The sequence below is a fragment of the Lepisosteus platostomus genome, chromosome 22, assembly GCF_059453375.1.
Source record: "Lepisosteus platostomus isolate fLepPlt1 chromosome 22, fLepPlt1.hap1, whole genome shotgun sequence".
Taxonomy (NCBI): Eukaryota; Metazoa; Chordata; class Actinopteri; order Semionotiformes; family Lepisosteidae; genus Lepisosteus; species Lepisosteus platostomus.
In genome coordinates, this window is record NC_142632.1 from 618,043 (window position 1) to 639,098 (window position 21,056).

A 21,056-nucleotide genomic window follows, 5' to 3' on the forward strand; every position below is an offset into this window, starting at 1 on the left:
TCCCTGAATTCTGTCATGGATCATCCACAATAAGGGCAATGTTTGAACACGAGAATCCCCAGGAGAGAGCCTAATAACATAAATCTTGGAGCAAAAGCAGATGATTAACTTCATAGTTTGTGTGGTTGAGCCAAAGTTGAGCATGAGGATATGTGAGTCACCATTCTTAGAAATGGATCCAACTTCAGACAGGCGTCAAAAGTAAGAGTATACAGTGCTGGGGCAATGACACTTCAATGATCAGAAGGATAACAAGAGTTTTAATGCATTGAAATTGATTTTCTGGTGATGCACACTGTCATGGAACTATTAATTTTTTAAGGATCACTTACTGACGTCAGACAGCTGCCAATTCTCCAGACTGGAAGGATGAACAGTTTATCCCCCTAGGTACCATATTTCCATATTTCGAAGCATTGGAATAATACATGTCATACAGCAACATAAAAACAGGAAGACAAGTATCACAGCCCCTATAATCGGTGTTAGTAACTTAAAAGAAAAACATTCCCCCTGGCTCAAACAGTGATTCTAACCAGGAGAGAAAAGCCGGTGTATCTTTTATGCCTCTCTCTTTATTCACCTTGTCTTTTAGTTCTTTCAAATGCTGAATAGCGAGCGTAAGATTTCCGTAATCATCGTCATTAGCTGGAATATATGTACAACAGGAGTCTCCTACTAAAGCATAGACTCCTCCAGATGCTGCATTTTGAAGGTCCAGTACGAACCTGTTCTGAAGTGCCATTAATCTAACTCCCCTTAATTCTTGTTTGATAGCGTCTAAGCCTTCTAACGTGATATTAATAAAAGAGTACATTTCATAAAAAGTCGCATGGGTGAGGCTGTAGAATGAGGCTTAAAAGCACATATATAACAAGATGCATTACATTTCTTTAACTTTACAGTATGATTTATAAATTTATACCACAAATTACTCATATCCCCCTCATTATCAGTTTCATTCAGCCAGTTTGTATACAAAGAGGCTTCGTGTTTAGATTCTTCCTCTTTTGGGGTGGTGACAGGCTTCTACATAAAAAGGAAAAAGGCTGTGCACATCAGTCCCAAGCAGGTTATCCCCATCTGTCCTTGTGGAGACATCACTCCTGCGCTTTGCTCAGTTCGTTTGTGACCTTTTTACAGTGGGAAGCATGAATCCAGGGCACCATTTCTGTGACCTTCACAGCAGTGGCAGTGGTCAGCAGCACCTGGTACAGCCCCCTCCACCTGAGTGAACACCATTTCTTTTTCCTGAAGTCTTTCACCAGAATCCAGTCTCCTTATTCACTCATTAGTTCTTACAGCACAGGTAAATCCCTGTGGGCTGGAGCCCAGCATAATCTTAGGCTTTTTTGGTCAACATTGGTCAACAGATTGGTCAACAACTGGGTAATAACTCTTAGAAAAATCTACACATTGTTCCCCTGCCTCAGCTGTGACGTTTTGCAGAACAATTCTAGCTGAAGTTGTAAAATTTCTCTTTGTTCCGTTCCTGCAAAACATCTTATTATGAACAAACAAACCACAATAATCATTTGCATCTAGGGGAATCACTCCCAAGGGTAACCCCCTTTAAAACTATATTGTTCTACCCATCAGGTTCTGCCACTAGATAAGAGAACCTTTCCCATGAAATCATTTTTTGACCTTCATGATCCTTTCAGGGCGTACAATTAGCACAGAAGCAGCAGCTTTAGTCCACATGTTTTTCAAACAGGATATTAACGATATGATCATAACGAATAATACCAGACCCACAAATATGTATTGAACCAGAGACCCTCTCCATGTTCCTAGCACAGACTGTAGCCATGCACCAATGCCCCAATCATCTGGATTATAATTATGATATATATTTTTCTTCATCATAGATGTGCTTTGCTAAGTCCTAGCAACCTACAATACTACAATAGGGAATTAGCAAATTCAACAATCCATTCGTCCAGCTAAATTCGTCCCTCCAGGAAGTTTCATTGATTGGCCCGTGATGATATCAAACAGGCTGTTACACAGTTCTGTTTGATCCAGCCCGCATCCCATGGCGTTCCTTCAGTCTGATGTCTAGTCGATCTTTCAGAGATCTGTTCCTTCATTCCACTGTTCCTGCAGACTGAGGATGATCTCAGTCCATCTCACTCCGAACAATGCAGCCACAGCCTGACACACCTTCCCCGTGAAGTGTGTTCCTTGATCATAATACAAGGGGCAGGGCAGTGCCCACCGAGGGCTTATCTCTGTTATCAAGTGTTTGGTAGACACAGAGGCAGTGGCAGCAACCCACTGGGAAAACAGATTATAAGAGCCCAGGTTTCCCTTTACAATTTTCAATTTCCCAGGTTTGAAAGGTTCCTCAGGAGCAGGCCTTTTGAGCTGTTGCACCCGCACCTGAACTGAGTTGAGTTCCTTTGATAAACATTACATCCAGATACCACATAAGTGGTTACTGCTTCAAACCCGGTTCTCACCCAGTTTTGGGTAACCGGCACACCATTTGACTCCCACCTGGGTGTCCAACAGAGTGCATTTGTCGGGCTATAAAGGGCATTAGGCTGTGAGGGCATGCAGGGCGTCTGGTGTGCTGTCAGCTCCACACCCCATCATCCTGCAGCCCCATAATCTTTTCTAACCATGTCCATTTCTCTGCTTCACAGAGGTCTCAGACTACTGTTCTACAAGTATTGCTCACCTGACAGTTGCATCTGCAAAGTTGTTCCCTCGAGTTACTGGAAACATTTCTTTATTATGTGATTTACACATTACCACAGCTACTTCAGTCAGTAGCTGCAAAGCTTCTAATAGTTCAGAGATAAACCCAGCATTCTTAACTGGAGTCCCTGCCGTGTTGAGAAAATCCCTATTCCTCCACCACCATCCAAAATTGTGGCATGCACCAAATGTATATATAGAGTCTATATACATATGCAGCCATTCAAAACAAGCGGGGTATGCTGCGGTATAACACGGTGGGAGTGTCGCAGTATACCGCATCATACCGGACGCAAATTAGATTATGTTAATAGTATCCGGAATCACCTTGTAAAATCGCCAGGTGGAGCTAATAAAGGTTAACCTCTCCTGTACAGCATTTGAGCTGTCACCAGAAAACGTCAGTTTTGAATCCTGATCACTGCTGAGGGACAATCTTTATTCAATTAAGAATTTAAGGTGTATACTCTTTAGACTTTTAAATTTAAACAGTGTATTACAGCATGTTAATCATTAAACATTAAAAAGGCGGTATATTTTATAAAAGCAAGATTGTTCTGTTGGACAAAAGTACACAACCTACCACCTTTATCATAAATATTTTAATTATGCAGGAATATTTTATGCATCAAAGTCTTTACTGAAGATATTACTAAGAGTATTAATAATGAATGACCTTGGACAAGCTGTAAGCTCAAAGTATTACCCTGGTCCACATTCTTTGTAACCGTCTTTGTAAACGAAAAGAGTTTATTTTTTCATTGACAAAAAGTAACACCACAGCATTTAGTTGATCCGATCACGCATTCTTTTCCAATCATACAATGTAAATCTTGAGAATCTCCAATTCACCATGCCTTTCACATGCTCATAAACGATTTTAATTTAGGAATATAAACATATTAATGTATGTAAACTGTACTGTATATTGCTGGTCTTGGTAGTTTAAAGAAAAAAATACACACCAGTATTCCATTTCTCCCTAAACATTTTAAGCATCAAAGTCTTACATGTTGTTATTTGGGAAACATTTTTACGTGCTCCTTCTGACCATATTAGGATTATATACTTTGTGAAAAGTGATAGTATTTTAACCTTTTCTGTGAATTCGCTTGTTATCTAACAAATGCATACTTTTAGAATTTGATTAACAGGGAATATAATATGGAATTGCGTATCTAAACAACTTAATAATGATATAATTATATTAATGTACTGTCTGGCGGAATAAACTGAAGAGGTTAGTTAATGCGACACGGAATTATTAAGAATTATCACCTCTTTTTACACTTGATAACAAATGAGAACATTCCACTCAGTGGGATGTTATCTCAAGCACCTGCTAATTCGTTTTACACCACTGGACGACAGGAGAATGTGACTGTACTGTATCTGTACAGAATGTATCTTTCAATCAATACAGTAATTGATTAAAATCGCAATCGTGTGTTTAATTAAATGCCTTTTTTGATTCACAATCTGAAAATGAAAACCGCGGTAAAGTCACCTTGAATTTAAAAAAACGATTTTGGCACGCCTGTAGCATTTTCACGAAACCTCCTAAAGTTATGAGAACACTTGCTTAAGTGTTAACTTTTGAGCTGACACAGTTTTGGAAAATGTTTCCTTCACGCTGCACTGTACAACATAGGCAACCAAGAGTCTCCAAAACAAAACAGAATTGACAGATAGGAGAAAATACCCACTCGTCCTGAAGTCCCCATAATCCAGCACTGAGCGTAAACAAAGTGTCTAAGTAGCGTGGGAATGCTAACCCTAACCCTAGCTGGAGTTTGAGCAATCCAGCACTGAGCGTAAAAAGATGAGTCAAAGTAACGTCTAATCGGGTTAGTTTCCTTAGAGCTGGTTCAGAGTTTGCTCAAGAGTTTACCTTTCACAGATGGGCAAAGAGGAAAGTTGGGGGTGCACGCTTCAAGGCGCCTTACAGCTGTAGGGAGTGATTCGAGACGATTGGTGGCGTGTGCTCGTTCCCATATACCGTACACCCCGGGGTGCAGTGCTAGGATGACGTACAATACCGCTTGGGCACGTAATGGCGTTATATGCAAGTGCGGGACGTGAGGGTTTTCGTTTGTTCGTTTTGTTTTGCTCTGCTTTGCTTTGTTTCGTGGTCAAGAGGCGTAAGGTAAGTCGTAATCCAGGGAGAACACTGGTGGCAAACAGTCCGAGGTGAGAGGCGAGGTCCAAAGTCAAAAAGGCAGAAGGGGAGTCCAATATCCAGAATAAACGAGGTAATGGAAAAAACGCCAGGTAGAGCTCTCAAGGAATAGACTCAATACCGGTCAGCTGGAAGCAGGTAAAGATGGTAAAAATAGCACTGTGTACCGCACGGTGGAGTGTGTGCAGGTGGGTTAACTCGTGCGGCAGCGTTTGTTAATAATCACCCACTGCTGGTGCTGATTAGATCGCTTAAGAGTTGGTCTTAACTGCCTGGCGGTCATGACAAGGTCCTCTTTAAGCTGTGGTTTAGTTTTGCATTCATGTGTTTCTAGAGCAGTTATTTATGGGGGTGGGTGGGTCTTTCACAGAGGCTCAGGACAAATCCCCCGCATGAAAGTCTACTGTGTGCGTTCAGACAGTCACAGGTCAAGAGCCAGGCAGGAGGACAATGGACAGAAGAGCCAACGAGCTAAAAATAAAAGAACGAATATGAAAAAGCCACCATCTTTTTCTTTTTGACATTTTCCGACATTCATGCAAGCCAAGACAAAGTTGCTCGTAGCTACTTGTGGATTCAAATACTCTATCGAGTGCTTTGATGAGTTTTTGCAATTTGATTGTCGTCCTGTCAGCCTGTTTCTGTTTTTTTTTTCAATCTAGTGATGGAAAGTAAGAGGGAAATGATGGAGCAATCAATAACCGCTCCGGAAAAATGGCAGAAAGAAATGGCCCGTCACTAAGGACATTTGTGAAGCAGAGGAGTGACATCACCACAAAGGCGACTTATTCTGCTGATCGTTTTGGTGAATAATGATTGAGGCGCGTTAAGAGAAAGGTAGCTGCGTCAGCATGCTTAGGCTGCAAAGGATAAAGCAAAGGTTTACTCCATGCTGAAAAGAGAAAAAAAGAAGCACAACGTTTCGGCTGTGGAGCCTTCTGCGCCATCTTCTTTAGCGATGGTGATGATGTTTACATTGGAAAAACTGAGACACGCATACCAGAGGGGCTTGAACCACCAACCTTTCAGTTAACAGCCAAATGCACTAACCGATTGCTCCACAGAGACTGACGGCCTTTTGTGCTCCCTACATTTGCAGGTTTATGGTCAAAGAAAACAATCGTTTGCGCTTCTTGTAGCCAGCAATATTTTTTCACTGACAACCAAGAAATTGATTTCATCTTTCACAAAATGTATGGATTTCTTCAAAAACAAGTTATTCCAGAAAGGAAATGAATTCTTGCATTAAACTGAACCAAGCTGTACATGTTTGTCTGAAATGATACATTTGGCACAACAAGACACGGAGAGAGGCACAGCTGGTATTCAGACCCAGGATCGCCTGCTTACTAGGCAGGCACTTTAAGCCACTAGGGAGCACCGCACTTTTACAGACACTTGGACACATCTGCGCTCGGTGTGCACTTAACATAATCTCTGAGCCCGTTGCCTCTTTCCCATTTAATAGCAGAACTGACGCCAAGAGAAATGATGAGAAATGGCATTTATCTGGCACTTCTCATGTCCATGGAGCTCAATGCCCTTGACACCTCCCCAAGGCGACAGAGCTGTGCATTCTTTGGCGACAACATTTTTTCTTTTGTTTTATTTCTATACTTATTGATAGAAAAAAAACGATATGTCATGTACTGTAAGGGAAATGTCTCTTTTCATGGGGAAAGATAGCACCAGCAAATGTTGTGTTTAGAAGAAGTGATTTAACATGACACGTGACCTAACATACCGGAGCAAAAGCTCACCCAGCAAGCCCTGCTTTACTTCTACAGGAGAGAAGTAGAGTCTGCAAGATGTTCAGCTGGGTAGCTATGTCAGCATGCCTCGGCTGCAAAGGAACAAGTAATAGGTTTATTGCATGCTGAAAAGAGAAGAAAGGAACCACAACGTTTCGGCCGTGAGGTCTTCTCACACCTGAAGAAGCCTCACACCTGTTAAAGGTTCCATGGTTTTCTTTCTTCTCTTTTCAACATGGAATACACCTATTGTCTGCAAGATGTGACAATTTCACGGTGTTTTGGAAGAAAACCTTTTTTCTTTTAATTCAAAATCAATCGGAATTTCAGCACGACACATCAACACTTTTTCTGTTTTAAGGAGATGATATTTTAAACCTGATAAAAATAGTAGGAAACACAAGTTTCTTGCTGTGAAAATTTAGATGGGGAAGTGTACTACTGGTAGCAGTGTAGAGCTCTCTGTGGTGGAGTGCAAGTGCATGTTCTATGGGCCAGTGGAGTAATGGATAACGCGTCTGACCTCGGATCAGAAGATTGTAGGTTCGAGTCCTGCCTGGCTCGTGAGGCTTTTAAACCTCTCAGGTTCCTCGGTAACAGGTTGCCGTCATGTATATGAACTATAGAAAAGCATTTGCCACAACCCTTAAATTAGCACGCAAGTGTGGGCTAGTTAACACAGAACTGTATGGAGATCATCTCCAGCTCCGAGCTCAATTGCAATGAAAAAACATGCAGAACAGAACTGGAGAGCAGCTGAATTTGTGCTCAGTAGGGTTGGGAGGACTCAGCATTGCTATTGTTCTAATTGGCATGAACTGCAGGGGATCTGAATCAGAACATGTCAGTTAGTTCGATCATTGCGTCAATATGTAGGCCACGTTAATATAGAATTATTACTTTGTCTGTCTCGTCTTTGTATATAGCTGAATGTCCCTGACAATTTCATGTTAGTTTTTAAGAACGACATTGGTGCTAATATATACATATATAGCATATAAGGAACACGTAAAAGTTGAGTCCATGCTGAAAAGATAAGAAAACCGCCACAAGGTTTAATCTTGGAATAAATCTTTACTTGTTGTTTTGCAGCCTAGCCATTCTGACCTAACTCCTCCCTTGAAATTCCCTAACAGATAAGGGTACGTAACGGCTCATGCGATGCTCAGTTGCAATTTGTCCCAAAACAAACAAGAACAGCAGCTGAGGGTTTGAGTTTGAACATGCACTGTATTAAAGCAGCTTTTATTTCCATTGATAAATGCTAGATATTCCTACAGAGATTCTCCAGGTGAGTAAGCGATTCCTGTTTCTGTTTCTATTTCTGTTTCATATATATATATACAGTATATATATATATGTTACATGTGTCTCTGCAATAGTATAAATGTGTTATACACTATCAGGGGCTGCTTTTTTGTGCACCTCATCTACAACAAGGGTTTTTTTTTCATTTATGTTTGTGGACCTTCACCATTTGAGGAAGTGAGTTAGATAAGAAAGTTACAGGTATGGTGAGCAATGACTGACAAAGGCACGTACTGCGTATTCCTTACAGAAGTGTAAGCAATTTGTTCTAAAAAACACTGACTAAAGTCCAACATCGTTAGCAATCTTATTACTTAAACAGAATTAACATCAATAAACTGTAAGGTGCTGGTACATGCGAGTAGATTTGATCTTCTATTAAACAAAAATGCAATTACAGCTCTAAAAAGGTCAACCTAGACTTCTGTAACAGATCTGTTCAGGTCATCGCTGTTCCTCTGACCTTGTGAGTCTTTGGAATTTTAAAAGGGTATTTTGCTTGCCTTTCATGTGGTCTGTGTACAAGTCACTGTGGCGTATGCGGTCCTACACAGCCTTGCTATAGACGTGACGAGCCTCCGCTATGTTGCAATGGAGAACAGGTTCAGTACGGAGCTGCCGAGAAAATTCAGCTGGAAAGCTCGTTGCAGAAAAGCATCGTTATCTGTGTCCAGCTGCAAAGCGTCCTTCGTGGGTGCTGAAGAATCGATTTCACAGGCTGCGGGTCCAGGCGATTTAGAGTGTTAAAGGTCCCAGCGAAAACGAAACGGCACTTGTCCTTTTACACGCACCCACGCAACCAAATGCAAAGGACGCCGTAGTCGGTAGGATTTGAACCTGCGGGGGGAGACCCCAACGGATTTCAAGTCCGTCACCTTAACCACTCGGCCACAACAACAGCGAGCGCCGCGGCCGCTGCCTTCTTGCTACAATCGAACAGGGAGTGCGAGGCGGCGGCGGCGGCGGAGGCAACTTTTTTCAAGTTCGCTCTCCGTTTAAGAAACCTTTTACGCCATACGTGCAAACACACACACACCTCAGAGGACTTAAGGGTGGCTTCAAGTTGGAATGATAAAGTCTCCCCGTTCGGACATGAAAACAGAACGTTCTTAGACAGAAAGCAATCAACAACGGAGACATGTGGACGACGATTTTAGTCACTGCACTTTGAATAGCATTTTTAGTCCAGTTACAGGAGATGCACCAATGGCCCTTGACCTACGCTCTTACCAATGCCTTGAACATTCAAACAAAACAGCCCTCAAGTCCTGCAGTTTAATATAACGCTGTTACGTGTCGAGGCAGTATTTGACTCTGTCCTACCGTTGAGACACGGGGCGTATATGGAAACGAACACATGCTACGGATCGTCTCTAATCAGTCCCTACAGTTGGAAGGCTCCTTGAAGCGTGCACCCCCATCATTCATCTTTGCGCATCTGTGAAAGGTAGACTCTTGAGCAATGTTTGAGCCAGCTCTAAGGCAACTAGTGCTATTGGACAGACACCTCTGGAAGATCCTAAGAGTCTCTTAACACCACTTCCAGCAGCAAGCTTAATTGTTCACTGGAGGTCTCCCACCCAGGTACTGACCAGGCAAAGAATCACCAGTACATTGAATGTGGAAGTTAATCCTGAAATCCAATTACATATCTCAAGGTAAGACAAATCCATAAGAACATGTCTTAGTATTACTTCATTTACATTAGTATGGCACTGAGATGGTGCTCTTCTTTAAGCTGTGGTTTACAGATGCAGCCATTCAAAACAAGCGGGCGATACCGCAATATTTTGCGGTGCGCTTTACTCAGTCTACCACGACTTACCGTAAATTCTCCTATAGTACCGCAATTAAAATAATAGTATCCGGAATTTCCACAAGGTGGAGCTAATAAACTCATCCTCTCATGTTTGAGCTGTCGCCATCAAAGTCTTTACCGAAGATATTACTAATAGTATTAATAATGAATGACCTTGGACAAGCTGTAAACTCAAAGTATTGCCCTGGTCCACATTCTTTTTTTCATCGACCGTCTTTGTAAAAGTAACACCACAGCATTTCGCAATCACGCATTTGTTTCCAATCATGCAAAGCACAGTAATTTTTGAAAATCTCCTATTCACCATGCCTTTCACCTGCTCATAAAAGAGATCAGTTTAGGAACATAAACACAGTACTGTATGCAAACTGTACTATATACAGATGCAGCCATTCAAAATGGGTGGGGTATTTCGCGGCATACCCCGGTCGGTGTGTCGTGGTATCACGCGGTATCACGCGGTTAATCGCGTCATTTGACGTCATGCTGGAAACTATCCGGCGTCACCTTGTAAAACCGCCAGGGGGAGCTTAACCTCTCATGTACAGCATTTGAGCTTTTAATTTTGAACTGTGTATTACAGCATGTTAATCATTAGTCATTAAAATGTTGGTATATTTTATGAAAGCAAGATTGCTCAGTTGGACAGAAGTACACAACCTACCTTTATCAGAAATATTTATGCATCAAAGCCTTTACCGAAGATATTACTAATAGTATTAATAATGAATGACTTTGGACAAGCTGTATACTCAAAGTATAATTTCTTTAGCACATTTGTACAAGCACTTGGAATCTGTCCAAGCCATACTTTGTCAGGCATTTTGTTTTAGTTCAACGGGCATAAAAACTCCCTTGCTTTTAACAGGGCGTTTCATAATTTTTAACTACGAAAATGATTTAAAATGCGACACTTATCATTCAACTAGAGCTCAAAATATCACAAGGATCCTCAAGAGCACAGCAAAGACTATTTTAAAAGATACTTGTATGAGATACATGAGAATCCAGGCTTTTTTATCAACGCTTTCTTTTCCGTATACCAGATTTTATGGAACCACTTCAGAAGGGTGTCAGCCAGTCAGATTCCAGGAATCGGTACTTTAAAGGAAAAATACACACCGGTATTCCATTTCTCCCTAACGATTTTAAGCATCGAAGTATTTAACTAGCATGTGAAATAGCGTGTGAAAAAGTGGTAGTTTTAAGCTTTTCTGCTAATATAATATGGAATCGCGTATCTAAAGAATTTAATAACGATATGATTATATTCGTGTACTGCGACAGGGCTGTGTAGGGCTGTTTCGCCTCCATCTTCATGCGACTTCCCTTGTAGCCTACTGGTCTACGTGCGCAATTACCAACTCACAGGTTGTGTGTTCAAATCCAGCTGGTGCTGGACTCTTCTTTTAACAAACATTTCTTCGAAAAAATAGAATAGCAATATTATGAACAATCAATTGACTTTTATATTTCAAAATATCACAACATGATCGATTCTAAGTCATTTTTGATAACAATGAATAGTCACCTTCTTCCCTTCTGACAATGGTCACTGCTTCTGCTTCCTGCTTCTATTGTGTGTGTGTGTGTAATAGAGTAAATTTTTATAGAGAAATGGAGGCTGGACAGTATGCGTTACAATATAAACATTTATATTGATTTAAATCGTGTTTTGATTTAAATCGTAAACGCGTGTTTAATTATATGTGTTTTTTTAATCATAATCAGGCTAATGCAACATAAATTGATACAGTATCTTTGTCTTCTAAGTATTGTTGTAACAGAAGAAATAAGGTTCTTGATCCCGAGATGAAGTAAAACAGATGAGTTTATTGCATGCAAGGAACAATAAAGCCGAAGTCTTGTTTCCCGCAAGAAACAACAAAACCGAAGTATTGTTCCCCGTACTGTTACAAACTTTTGGGTTATATAGTGTTTTCTTCTCCGTTTCTGACGTCACTCGGTCTGATGGTAAAGAGGGGGGTTCATGGTATTTGGCCAGTTTACGATGTTCTGGACAAATGGTCAGTTTAACATTACACCCAGGGGGTTCCTAGCTTGCATCTGCAATCCTTATCAGTTAACCCCCCTTTCCTGCCATAAACCCCAGCTTGTGACTTGAAAGTCTAAACCCCCTACAGAAAGGATTAAATTCAAACCCCGTCTCCACATCTTTCTTCAGTATCTTAATAAAGTGAAGGAGCTGCCCCTTCGCCAAGGCGGCGTGGGGCAGAATGGACAACATAATGCAACTCCTGGAAACGAATGCGGTGCTCAGCTACCAGTACATTCTGCTGGGGCTGGCACCTACCGGACTGGACAGGGGGACGCAGTTCCTGATGTGGCTGCTGCTGTCCCTCACAAAGAAAGGCCTGTGGGACGCGAGGAACAATCTCATCCGGCACAACAACAAGTGGGGAGTGAGGGAGCTGGAAGAGAGGATCCTGGCGGACCTCAGGAGGAGGATGAAGCGCGACGTTGCTAAATGGGGTTTCCCCACGGCAAAGGAGCGCTGGAAAGGCCTATGGACCCTGTACAGGGATTAATGGTTTACAGCAAGCGGTAGGGTTTGGAGGGACTCTCATAATAGCGCAAATCCGCCCACCCTTGCAAGGATTGATAACGGACAATCACCGCCGTTCCGCCGATGTTTTAATTTTGTGGAGTGTTATCGTGTGAGATGTTTCCTTTTGAGATGTGTTTTTTTTCGGAATAAAGTATATTTTATAAGAAAAAAAAAAGATTGTACCATAAAGATTTCCATGAAGAGGACTATGGTTTCCTGCAGGACTATGCCGGTAGGAGGACCAGGTTCCACAACTTCAAGGGGCTGTGTCGAGGCGATCCACAGTACTGTCAGGACCAGCCGTGGCAGTTTTAGGATTCCCATTCTGGAACATAGATGAGGCACATGGTACAGTTCCACTATAATTTTGAATATATTTTCCTAGCAGGACCTACAGTACAGTACCTAACTACCTGCAGCTACAAAGGGGCACCCCCCTCTTTGATCGGGTTTGGACGTTTAACCCTATTCTGTGTTATCCGGCGCCATTTGAGGTGGGCGATACAACCGGAGGTGGTTGCGATGCACCCACTTGTAGACCAGAGATTGCCTTCCCTTCTCAATCTGAATTCGATAAGCTACCGGTGATACCTTATCGACAATCTCGTGGGGTCCTGTCCAACTGGGTAAGAACTTCCGGGCCACCCCTGTGGGTTTGGCAAATTGGAAGTACAGGACCTTGTCTCCTACTTGGAGTTCCTGGTTAACTGCCTTTCAGTCATAGTATGCTTTCCTACCCTCTGCACTCCTTCCCAGATTGTTCTGGGCAAAAGCAAAGGTTGCCTGCAGATGTGCTCGCAGGTCTGACACATACTGATGGGCCGTAGCAGCCCCCGTCGTGCTCAGGTCCTCCACCCCATAAAGACAGTGTAGGGGAAGAGTCATCTTCCGACCTGTCATCATCTCAAAAGGTGGGACCCCCGTAGAGCAATGGGGCGTAGCTCGGATGGCCATCAGAACCAGGGGCAGCTTAATGTCTCAGTCCCTACTGCTGTTGGAGACAAACATTTTGAGCATACTAACCACCGTTCGGTTTGCCCTTTCTGCCTGGCCCGAGGATTGAGGGTGGTAGGAGATATGCAACTGGGTCTTGACCCCAAGCATATTCCACAGGGTTGCCATTACTGTAGCTGTGAAATGGGTTCCCCGATCCGAGACCACGGTCAGGGGGAATCCCCATCGACTGAACACATGGTTCACCAACAGCACTGCAGTTGTCTCTGCCGTGTCGTTGGGTGCTGGGAGGCACTCAATCCATTTTGTGAATGCACACGTAACAGTGAGGAAATATTTGTTCCCTCTGGATGACCTCACCAGCGGCCCCACCCAATCCATTTGAAGATTGGACCAGGTGAATGTCATGCCCTTTTTCTGGAGTGGTGCACGGTGCAAGGGCCGTGATGGTTGGAACTGGCTACACGTCAGACACCCCTTTACATACGCGGCGATGTCTTGGCCCATGTGAGGCCAGAATGCCACCTGCTGGATAGTGTCGTATGTAGCCTTGATTCCCCGGTGACCCCCACAGGGTTCGTCATGAGCGTGTTGGATCATGACCCCCCGATGACAGTGAGGAACTACCCACTTTGGGACACCTTGTGCAACTGGAACACAAACCAACAACCCCTTTATAATTTTTAGGTTGTCTTTCACCTCTGCCAGCTCCTTCAGCTCCAGAGACTGGCTCAGCACCTGCTCCGAAAGAGGTTGACGCACTGGGTCAGCGATATGCTGATACATTTGCCCAATTGCTGGGTCCTGTTTCTGCATTTCCGCAAGATCAGTGTTAAAACCCTGTGACCCAAGCACTACAGATTGAGGGTCAGCTCCGACATCCTGTCTAGCCCTGCTTGGGGTGACCGCCTTGACCTCAGCCACGAATTCTGGGGGTAGCCATTCCTGCTGGAACTGCCAGGGTTCACCCTCTAAGGCGCCAGATTTGGCCAACCGGTCAGCCTCATCATTCCCGTCTTTGTCGGGTCCCTTCACCTGGGAGTGTCCCTTCACCTTCCTCCAGTAAACCATCATTCCAGCCTCGGTCGTGAGCTTGTCACTGGCCAGGAACAACTCTTTGTTCTTTACTTCCTTGCCCCGGGCATTTTTCATGCCGTTACCCTTCCAATACGGAACGTGAGACACGAAGCTATGTCGGGCGTAGTTCGAGTCACTACAGATGACAAACTGTTTAAGGCCATGTGTCAGGGCCTGCTGGAGGGTGATCAGCACCCCAGCTACTTCCGCATACTGACTAGTCTTTGGTCCTAGCTTATAGCGGGTCGGCCCACAGGGAGTATTGTCTTGCCAGACTACTCCTACCCCTGCTAGCACCTGCTGTTCGTGGCGAAAAGAGCAACCGTCAACATAGGCCATGGGTAAGCTCTGGCCCACGTTCTCATCGTAGTACCGATGATTGTTCGGTAGCTCAGCAGCGGGAATTGTTTCTGGAGCTTCCATGTCAGTGTCACAGCCGTGACACACTTGGCCCAAAGCCAGGCCCTGTCCCAGGTACATTTTCTTGCTCTGTGCATAACGTACCTCTATCTCATAGCCTTGTAGGGCCATCATTCATGCCACAATCCTGCTATTTGACACCCTGCCCGCTTTCAGTCTCTGGCTATGCAGGAATGTCACAGGTTGGTGGCAGGATTCGATGATGATCTTTTGTCCCCCAACATAACTACGGAAGTGTTCTACCGACCAGACCGTAGACAACAGGGCCTTCTCGCAGTCCAAGAACTTTTGCTCCACTGGGCTCAGGGCTCGACTGGCATATGCCACCACCCTTCACTCTTGGTTATATTCCTGACTCAGAGCAGCCCCAAGGCAGTGCTCTGAGAACCCTGCTTCAAGGTAGAAGACCTTATTTTTGTCAGGGTAGGCCAAGCTCGGCGCACTACCGAGTCTGCGCTTCAGCTCCATCACAGCCTGTTCTGGGGAAGGCCCCCACTCAAAGGGCACGTCTTTCTGCAACAGCTTGTGGAGGGGCCTTGCTATTTCAGCGTAATCCTCAATGAACTGCTGGGAATAATTACATACTCCCAGAAAGCTGCGCAGTTCAGACAGGTTAGTGGGCGACTTCATATTCTGGATAGCTTGGACTCTGCTGGACTGTGGCTGTATGCCTTGGGCTCCAACCAACAGTCCCACGTACTCCACTTGGGTCCTACACCACTGTCCCTTAGCCAGGGACAGTTTGGCCCCTGCACAGGAGAGCTGGGTCAACACATGCCTGATCTCGGCCATGTGTTCTTCCCAGGTCTGACTCCTCATCAGAATATCGTCCACATAGACCAGGTTGCCCCTGGCGGCTGCATCACTCATGGCTTTGTGCAGAAATATGTTGAACTCCGCTGGGGAGTTGGAATACCCAAAGGGGCATCAATTCCAGGTAAACTGCCTGTTTCCAAAGGAAAAGGCCAGTTTGTACTGGTCTGTTGGTTCTACCTTAAGGGTCCAGAACCCATTGGCCACATCCACTGTGGTGAAATATTTCGCTGTTGTCACCTTGGCTAACTCCTGATCTAGGTAGATCATTGGCCATCGTGACAAAGGAACCTGTTTATTCAGCTGCCGGTAGTCAATGGTCAGACGCCATTTACCATTGGGTTTCAGCACCGGCCACAGTGGGGAGTTATAAGTGGAGTTACACTCCCTTATGATCTGAGGCTCTAGTAGAGCATCCAACGTCTGCTTTATGGACTCGTATGCCGTGAGGGGAATGCGATACTGCCTGACATAGGTTGGGCGGGCACCAGGGGCCGTTGGAATGCGCACTGTGTTCAAATCCGTCACCCCGCAGTCATAGGCGTCCCGTGCAAACACTTCCCGGAAATCCTGGAAATTCTGACGCAGCTGCTGACGCTGGCTTTCCGTTTCCAGGGCATCTGCCTTGCCAACCTGTTCCTGTACCTGCTCTAGGAACCCCGCTTTTGACGGCATGGCGGTATCCCGGGTCGTACTCTCGGCTGAGTGGTCCATCGGAACACCTGCGTGTACTGTGTACACAACCATCTCATCCTTATCGCTAAGGTCCACCCTGCACACCTCCTGGTTGCAGAATCCCTCTATTGGCATAATTGCAATCATCAGCCGGGGGTAGGTGTAGTACACCTGCTCGGTTCCCCCCTCCCTGGCCAAGGGACCAGGGAGCTGCCCCAGTACTGGGATGGCTAGTTCGAAATCATAGAAACCATTGTCAATTACCAGTCCCATGTCAGTGCGAGCAGGGATTTTGACATCTTGTTTTGCTATGTTCTGCACCAACAGGCAGGTGGCTCGGCCATTCCGTTCCAGTCTGGGGGTACAACAGACTGCTAGGTTCAGTCTGATAAACTGAGCTGATGGTTGGAAGAAAACCATCTCAGCGTCCATTCTCTGTCCCTTCTTTAGGACAAGGCGTACTGGAAACCCTGCTGTTGACGCAGGAACGATCAGGTCTGATTCGTTTACTACCTGGCAGGCCTGAGGAATCGTCTGACCTGACCGAATGTTCTCGGGGTCACCGCTTAGAGAGTGGGCATCTGGGTCCACCCGTGTCCACAGCACACTGTTTACTGTGTCCAGCTGGGCGCCCAGTCGAACCAATAGGTACTTCCAATAGGAAGTAGTGAGCAAACTTCCTTTTTCCGATGGAGATGGAAGCTACACAGCTTCCTTTGCTCCAAATGGACCTATGAGATGGGGGTGCCCACCACAGAACCTGTGACTGCGTCACCAGGGTCACCTGACAGCTTGGCGACAGGTCCTCGAACAGACCTTCACTGATTATGGACTTCTCAGAGCTGAGGCTAAGAATTACATCATCAACCTGCACTTCTGCCACCTGGACCCCCTCCCACCACCATGGGGTGGTATTCCTGGACCCCCTGAGGTACCAGGGTGCACAGAAAGGACTCCCATTCATTACCGGACAGGGAGATCCACTCTTCTTCAGGGATGAAAAGGGGGTGTGCTTTACCTGGCGGGTCAAGCAGCTGCTCGGAGCACTGCTCCTGTAGTTGGGAGACCGTGGGAGTGCTGGCCTGGGCAGGACTTCCCTGTAGTTTTGGAAAGCAAGAAGAGACATTTATTCTCGTCCAGAGGAACCAGGAGGAACCTCCAACTCAGCTATAGTGTTCAGTGGGCACTGTGTGATCACAGCATAACCACTGAATCCCCCTTTTTGCTGTGCAACAGGCTTAGGGTTTTTGACCTGAGCCCACAATTTTCCACGCTGGCAGTCCACCAGAGGCTCCAGCCTGTCAAGCAGGTCTTGGCCAATGAGTAGTGGCTCTGTTTTAAACCTAGAGATGTAAACAGGATGCACCACGTTCATTGGCCCGAACCTAAGTGCCACCCAAACTCGGTGTGTGATCCTGGCATGATCCTGGGTATAGCTGGAAATATCTATCTTACACGGTTCTACCTTAAGTCTGATGCCTTTTCCTTTCGCTACTCGTTTGAGCTCGCTGAGTAGATCGGCTGACATCAAACTAATTTCAGCCCCAGTGTCAATCAGTGCTTCTCTATCTAAGACGTTTTCAAGAGAAACCTTGATATAAATACGCCTTGCTTTGCCTTTCTGGCTGAGATTCCCTAAGAATTGTTGGAAGCCTGCCTTTTCTTTGACTTCAGGGGCGGGGTCAGCGCCCAGCTCAGAGTCACAGCCTTCTTCCAGGCAGGAACCCTCCCACCCAATCAGATAGACTGAGGGAGGGGCTTGGGACGGATCCCCGCCTCCTCCAGTGAGAAGGGGCGTGGTCCCCCTAAGCTCATTCACACTTCCGGCATTCGGTGCGGAAGGTTTACCCTGTCCTGATCTCTCAGGCAGGGCTTGTTCAAGCCTGGCCAGGCGGGCTGCAGTCGACTCCCTTCGTCCAGTCTTATGATAGGCTCTGCCTGAGCCCTTGCCTTCCCCGTAGCGCTCACGGCGGCTCTGACGCTTAGTGCGGTCCTGCCTGCCTATTTTGCGCCGGGGCTTAGCGAGCTCAGGAACCTCAGCTGCCTCGAGCTGAGGCGAGTCGTCAACCCTGCTGGCTTTAGTGGCGAACACGGCCGTTTTAGCAGGTTTTCGCTCTGAGGAAGCAGAGACTTCAGCTCCCCAGGCTTTTTGAGCCAACCTTCTAATGTCAGCCATTTTCATCGCTTTTGCATCAGTGTGCATCACAATCATTTTCCTGACTGAGGGATGCAGATTAGCAATGAATAAACCTTTGAAATTCACGTTCTCTTCGCAACCCTCTTCATTCCGCCCTGCAAAATAAGTGCGCCTAAGCCTCTGATAATAGTCGCGAGGGGCTTCAGCTTTTTCGTGCTTAATATGGTGCACAGCGGCCACGGCAGCTATGGGATCGATAAAAGCCGAAAATTCTCCGATCATTGCCTGACACAGCTCCTCAAAGCTATTACAGACCTCCGGTCCTTGTCTAGACATCCACTCGTGGACCGCTCGGCTGGTAGTTTTCCTTACTAACATAGCCTTTTCCTGTTCGGACGCTTCGGGCATAAACTGCAAAGTATATCTCAGCTCATCGATGTAGGTCTCCACATTATTCCCTGACACTGACGGGTCAAACCTTTCTACATCTTTGGCTAACTGCCTCAGGGAGTGGAGGTTAATTTTTACGGTTTCTCCGCGGGCAGGGAGACGGCCGTGATCAGGAGCAGGGGGTCTATGTCTGAACTGACTCGCCCTTGCGTTTCGCGCAGGACTCGGCGATCTCCCCCATGCCGATCCGACCACAGACCCTGGCCGGGAGAAACCTCCTCCTGGCGCGCTGGGTGAGCGCTCCGGGTTGCTAGGTGGGCTGGCATGCAAGTGGGATCTAGTCTATTTTGCTTCCAGTACGGCAGCATCTGACTCCTTTTGCCTTTCCTGGCTGAGCTCATTTAAACTCTCAATTTCTTTTTCTTTTTCTTTCGAGCTCGCTTCCAGGTCTCTCCTAGCTACCTCAGCCGCAGTTTCTCTAGCAGACAAGTCATCTAATTTACCTAAAACTTCCCTGAGTCAGTCTTCACTTTCCTCATTTTTCACTCTCTTTTCTCTGATTATATCCAACAACTCAACTCGCTCCGCCTTATATCTTTCTAGCGTTCCCTGAAGCTTTTGAAACTTTGTCAGCTCAGACAAAGACAGTTCCAGCTGTTTAGCTAGATTTAAGGTGAAACTCGATAGGACCAGAACTGCTTTCACAGACCCTCCTGTGTTAAGCTGGTTCGCTACCTTAGCTACTAAATCTACTTGCAGCTTCTCAATATCATCAAAGTTCAACTTTTCGATACCACTCCAGTAACCAGGATTGTCGTCGCTAGAAATAGTACTTATAAGCGACTCCACTTCAGACATTTTAGCAGCCATTGTCATTACGTCTGTAGGGAAAACCGGTTCAGGGACGCCAAATATGTAATCATAGTGGCTCTCTGAAGGCACCAGTTCTGTAGGGTTTGGGCATTTACTGAGACAATTATTAATTGTAGCAGTAAATCACAAAGTTGATTCTTTTGATGGCTTTAGAATCCAACCATGCGATATAACTCAAACAACGCACACACACAGGTACTAATACACGAGGATACATTTATTAATACATAGAATATGCATATAAACCTAACAGATCTTATCGAGAGGGTTATCAGAATACAAAAGGTATATATTCAATCAGTTACAAAGTGTTACACATATCAAGAGGACATACGTTCAGTATATCATTCATTAAGACCGTTTCATAAATGAACTTGGTTACAACTTTTACATTAGATACTCAAAACAAGTACATAACTCTTAGGAATTAAATTGATATCAACTGGTTGGGATAACAATTGAATTCTCGAGCTGTAATGCATTGAAGTTGAATACTCATCCAATCTTTGGGGATTCAGATCTCCTGCGGACTCAAAGAAGCAGTTGCAGGCTGTTGCTGTCCAATCCGCGCTCTCTGGCTCCGTGCCAGGCTGTGCTGTGCGGCTTGCGACGGTGCGCTGCTGATGCTCACTGTTGGCTTTAACTAGCAAAGTTTGTGCACAGGAGAAAAGATGACTGTGGGTCCCAGCAAGTCAGGAAGAGGACCGGTTCGTTCCTGATGAAGAGCTAGTTCTGAATAGTGATTCAGCTGTCCACAGTTCCGACCTGTTCACAAGGCCTGCTGCTGGTTACTCTCTGGCAACCTCCACTCTAGACTCTTAGAACAAAGGAAGGTTCTGGCACTCGGACATACTGGCCGTTCCATGGTTGTCCGGGCTGAGTCTCAGGATGGTCAGGAGGCGCGCTGCGAGAATGTCCTGCCCTTGGGATTCTCCTTTGAATTCCCTTTAGAATTGTTGAATCTGAATCTGAATCTGAATCTTGTTGAATCTTCCCTTCTGAATCTGAATCTCTAGGCTCTCTGTGTTGCCTGTTTTTACCTGGAGGAACTTCAGCTCATTGATTGGCTGAAAGTTCCATGGGCATCAGAGTCCCATGTGGGTTACTCGGCCCTACCAGTCCCTGATTGGTTGATCAAGGTGAGATATGAGTCACTTACTCCTGACACTTAGTAATGCAGTCCAGATGTCCAACTGGCACTCCCTAGACAGATAGGCGCCAATGGATGACCATTGATCATGATAGCCAGGCTTAGCTAAGTGCATCCCCCTTTGGGAGCTGTCCTTATCAAAAGAAAACATCTTGCATGAATAGTTTCTCTGTGGCTGCACCACAGAGATGAACAGAGAAATGGGGCCTCATTTGGGAAGGCTCAGAACACTTAA

The 21,056-nt window shown here is 45.4% G+C and overlaps 1 non-coding gene across 1 annotated transcript; it reads right to left on the reverse strand.

Annotated features, from left to right (window-relative positions):
• Window positions 1-8,760: 8,760 nt before the first annotated feature.
• Window positions 8,761-8,842, reverse strand: trnas-uga (transfer RNA serine (anticodon UGA)). Its single transcript has one exon. It is a non-coding gene; the product is annotated as a tRNA-Ser (tRNA).
• Between the last annotated feature and the right edge of the window lie 12,214 nt (window positions 8,843-21,056).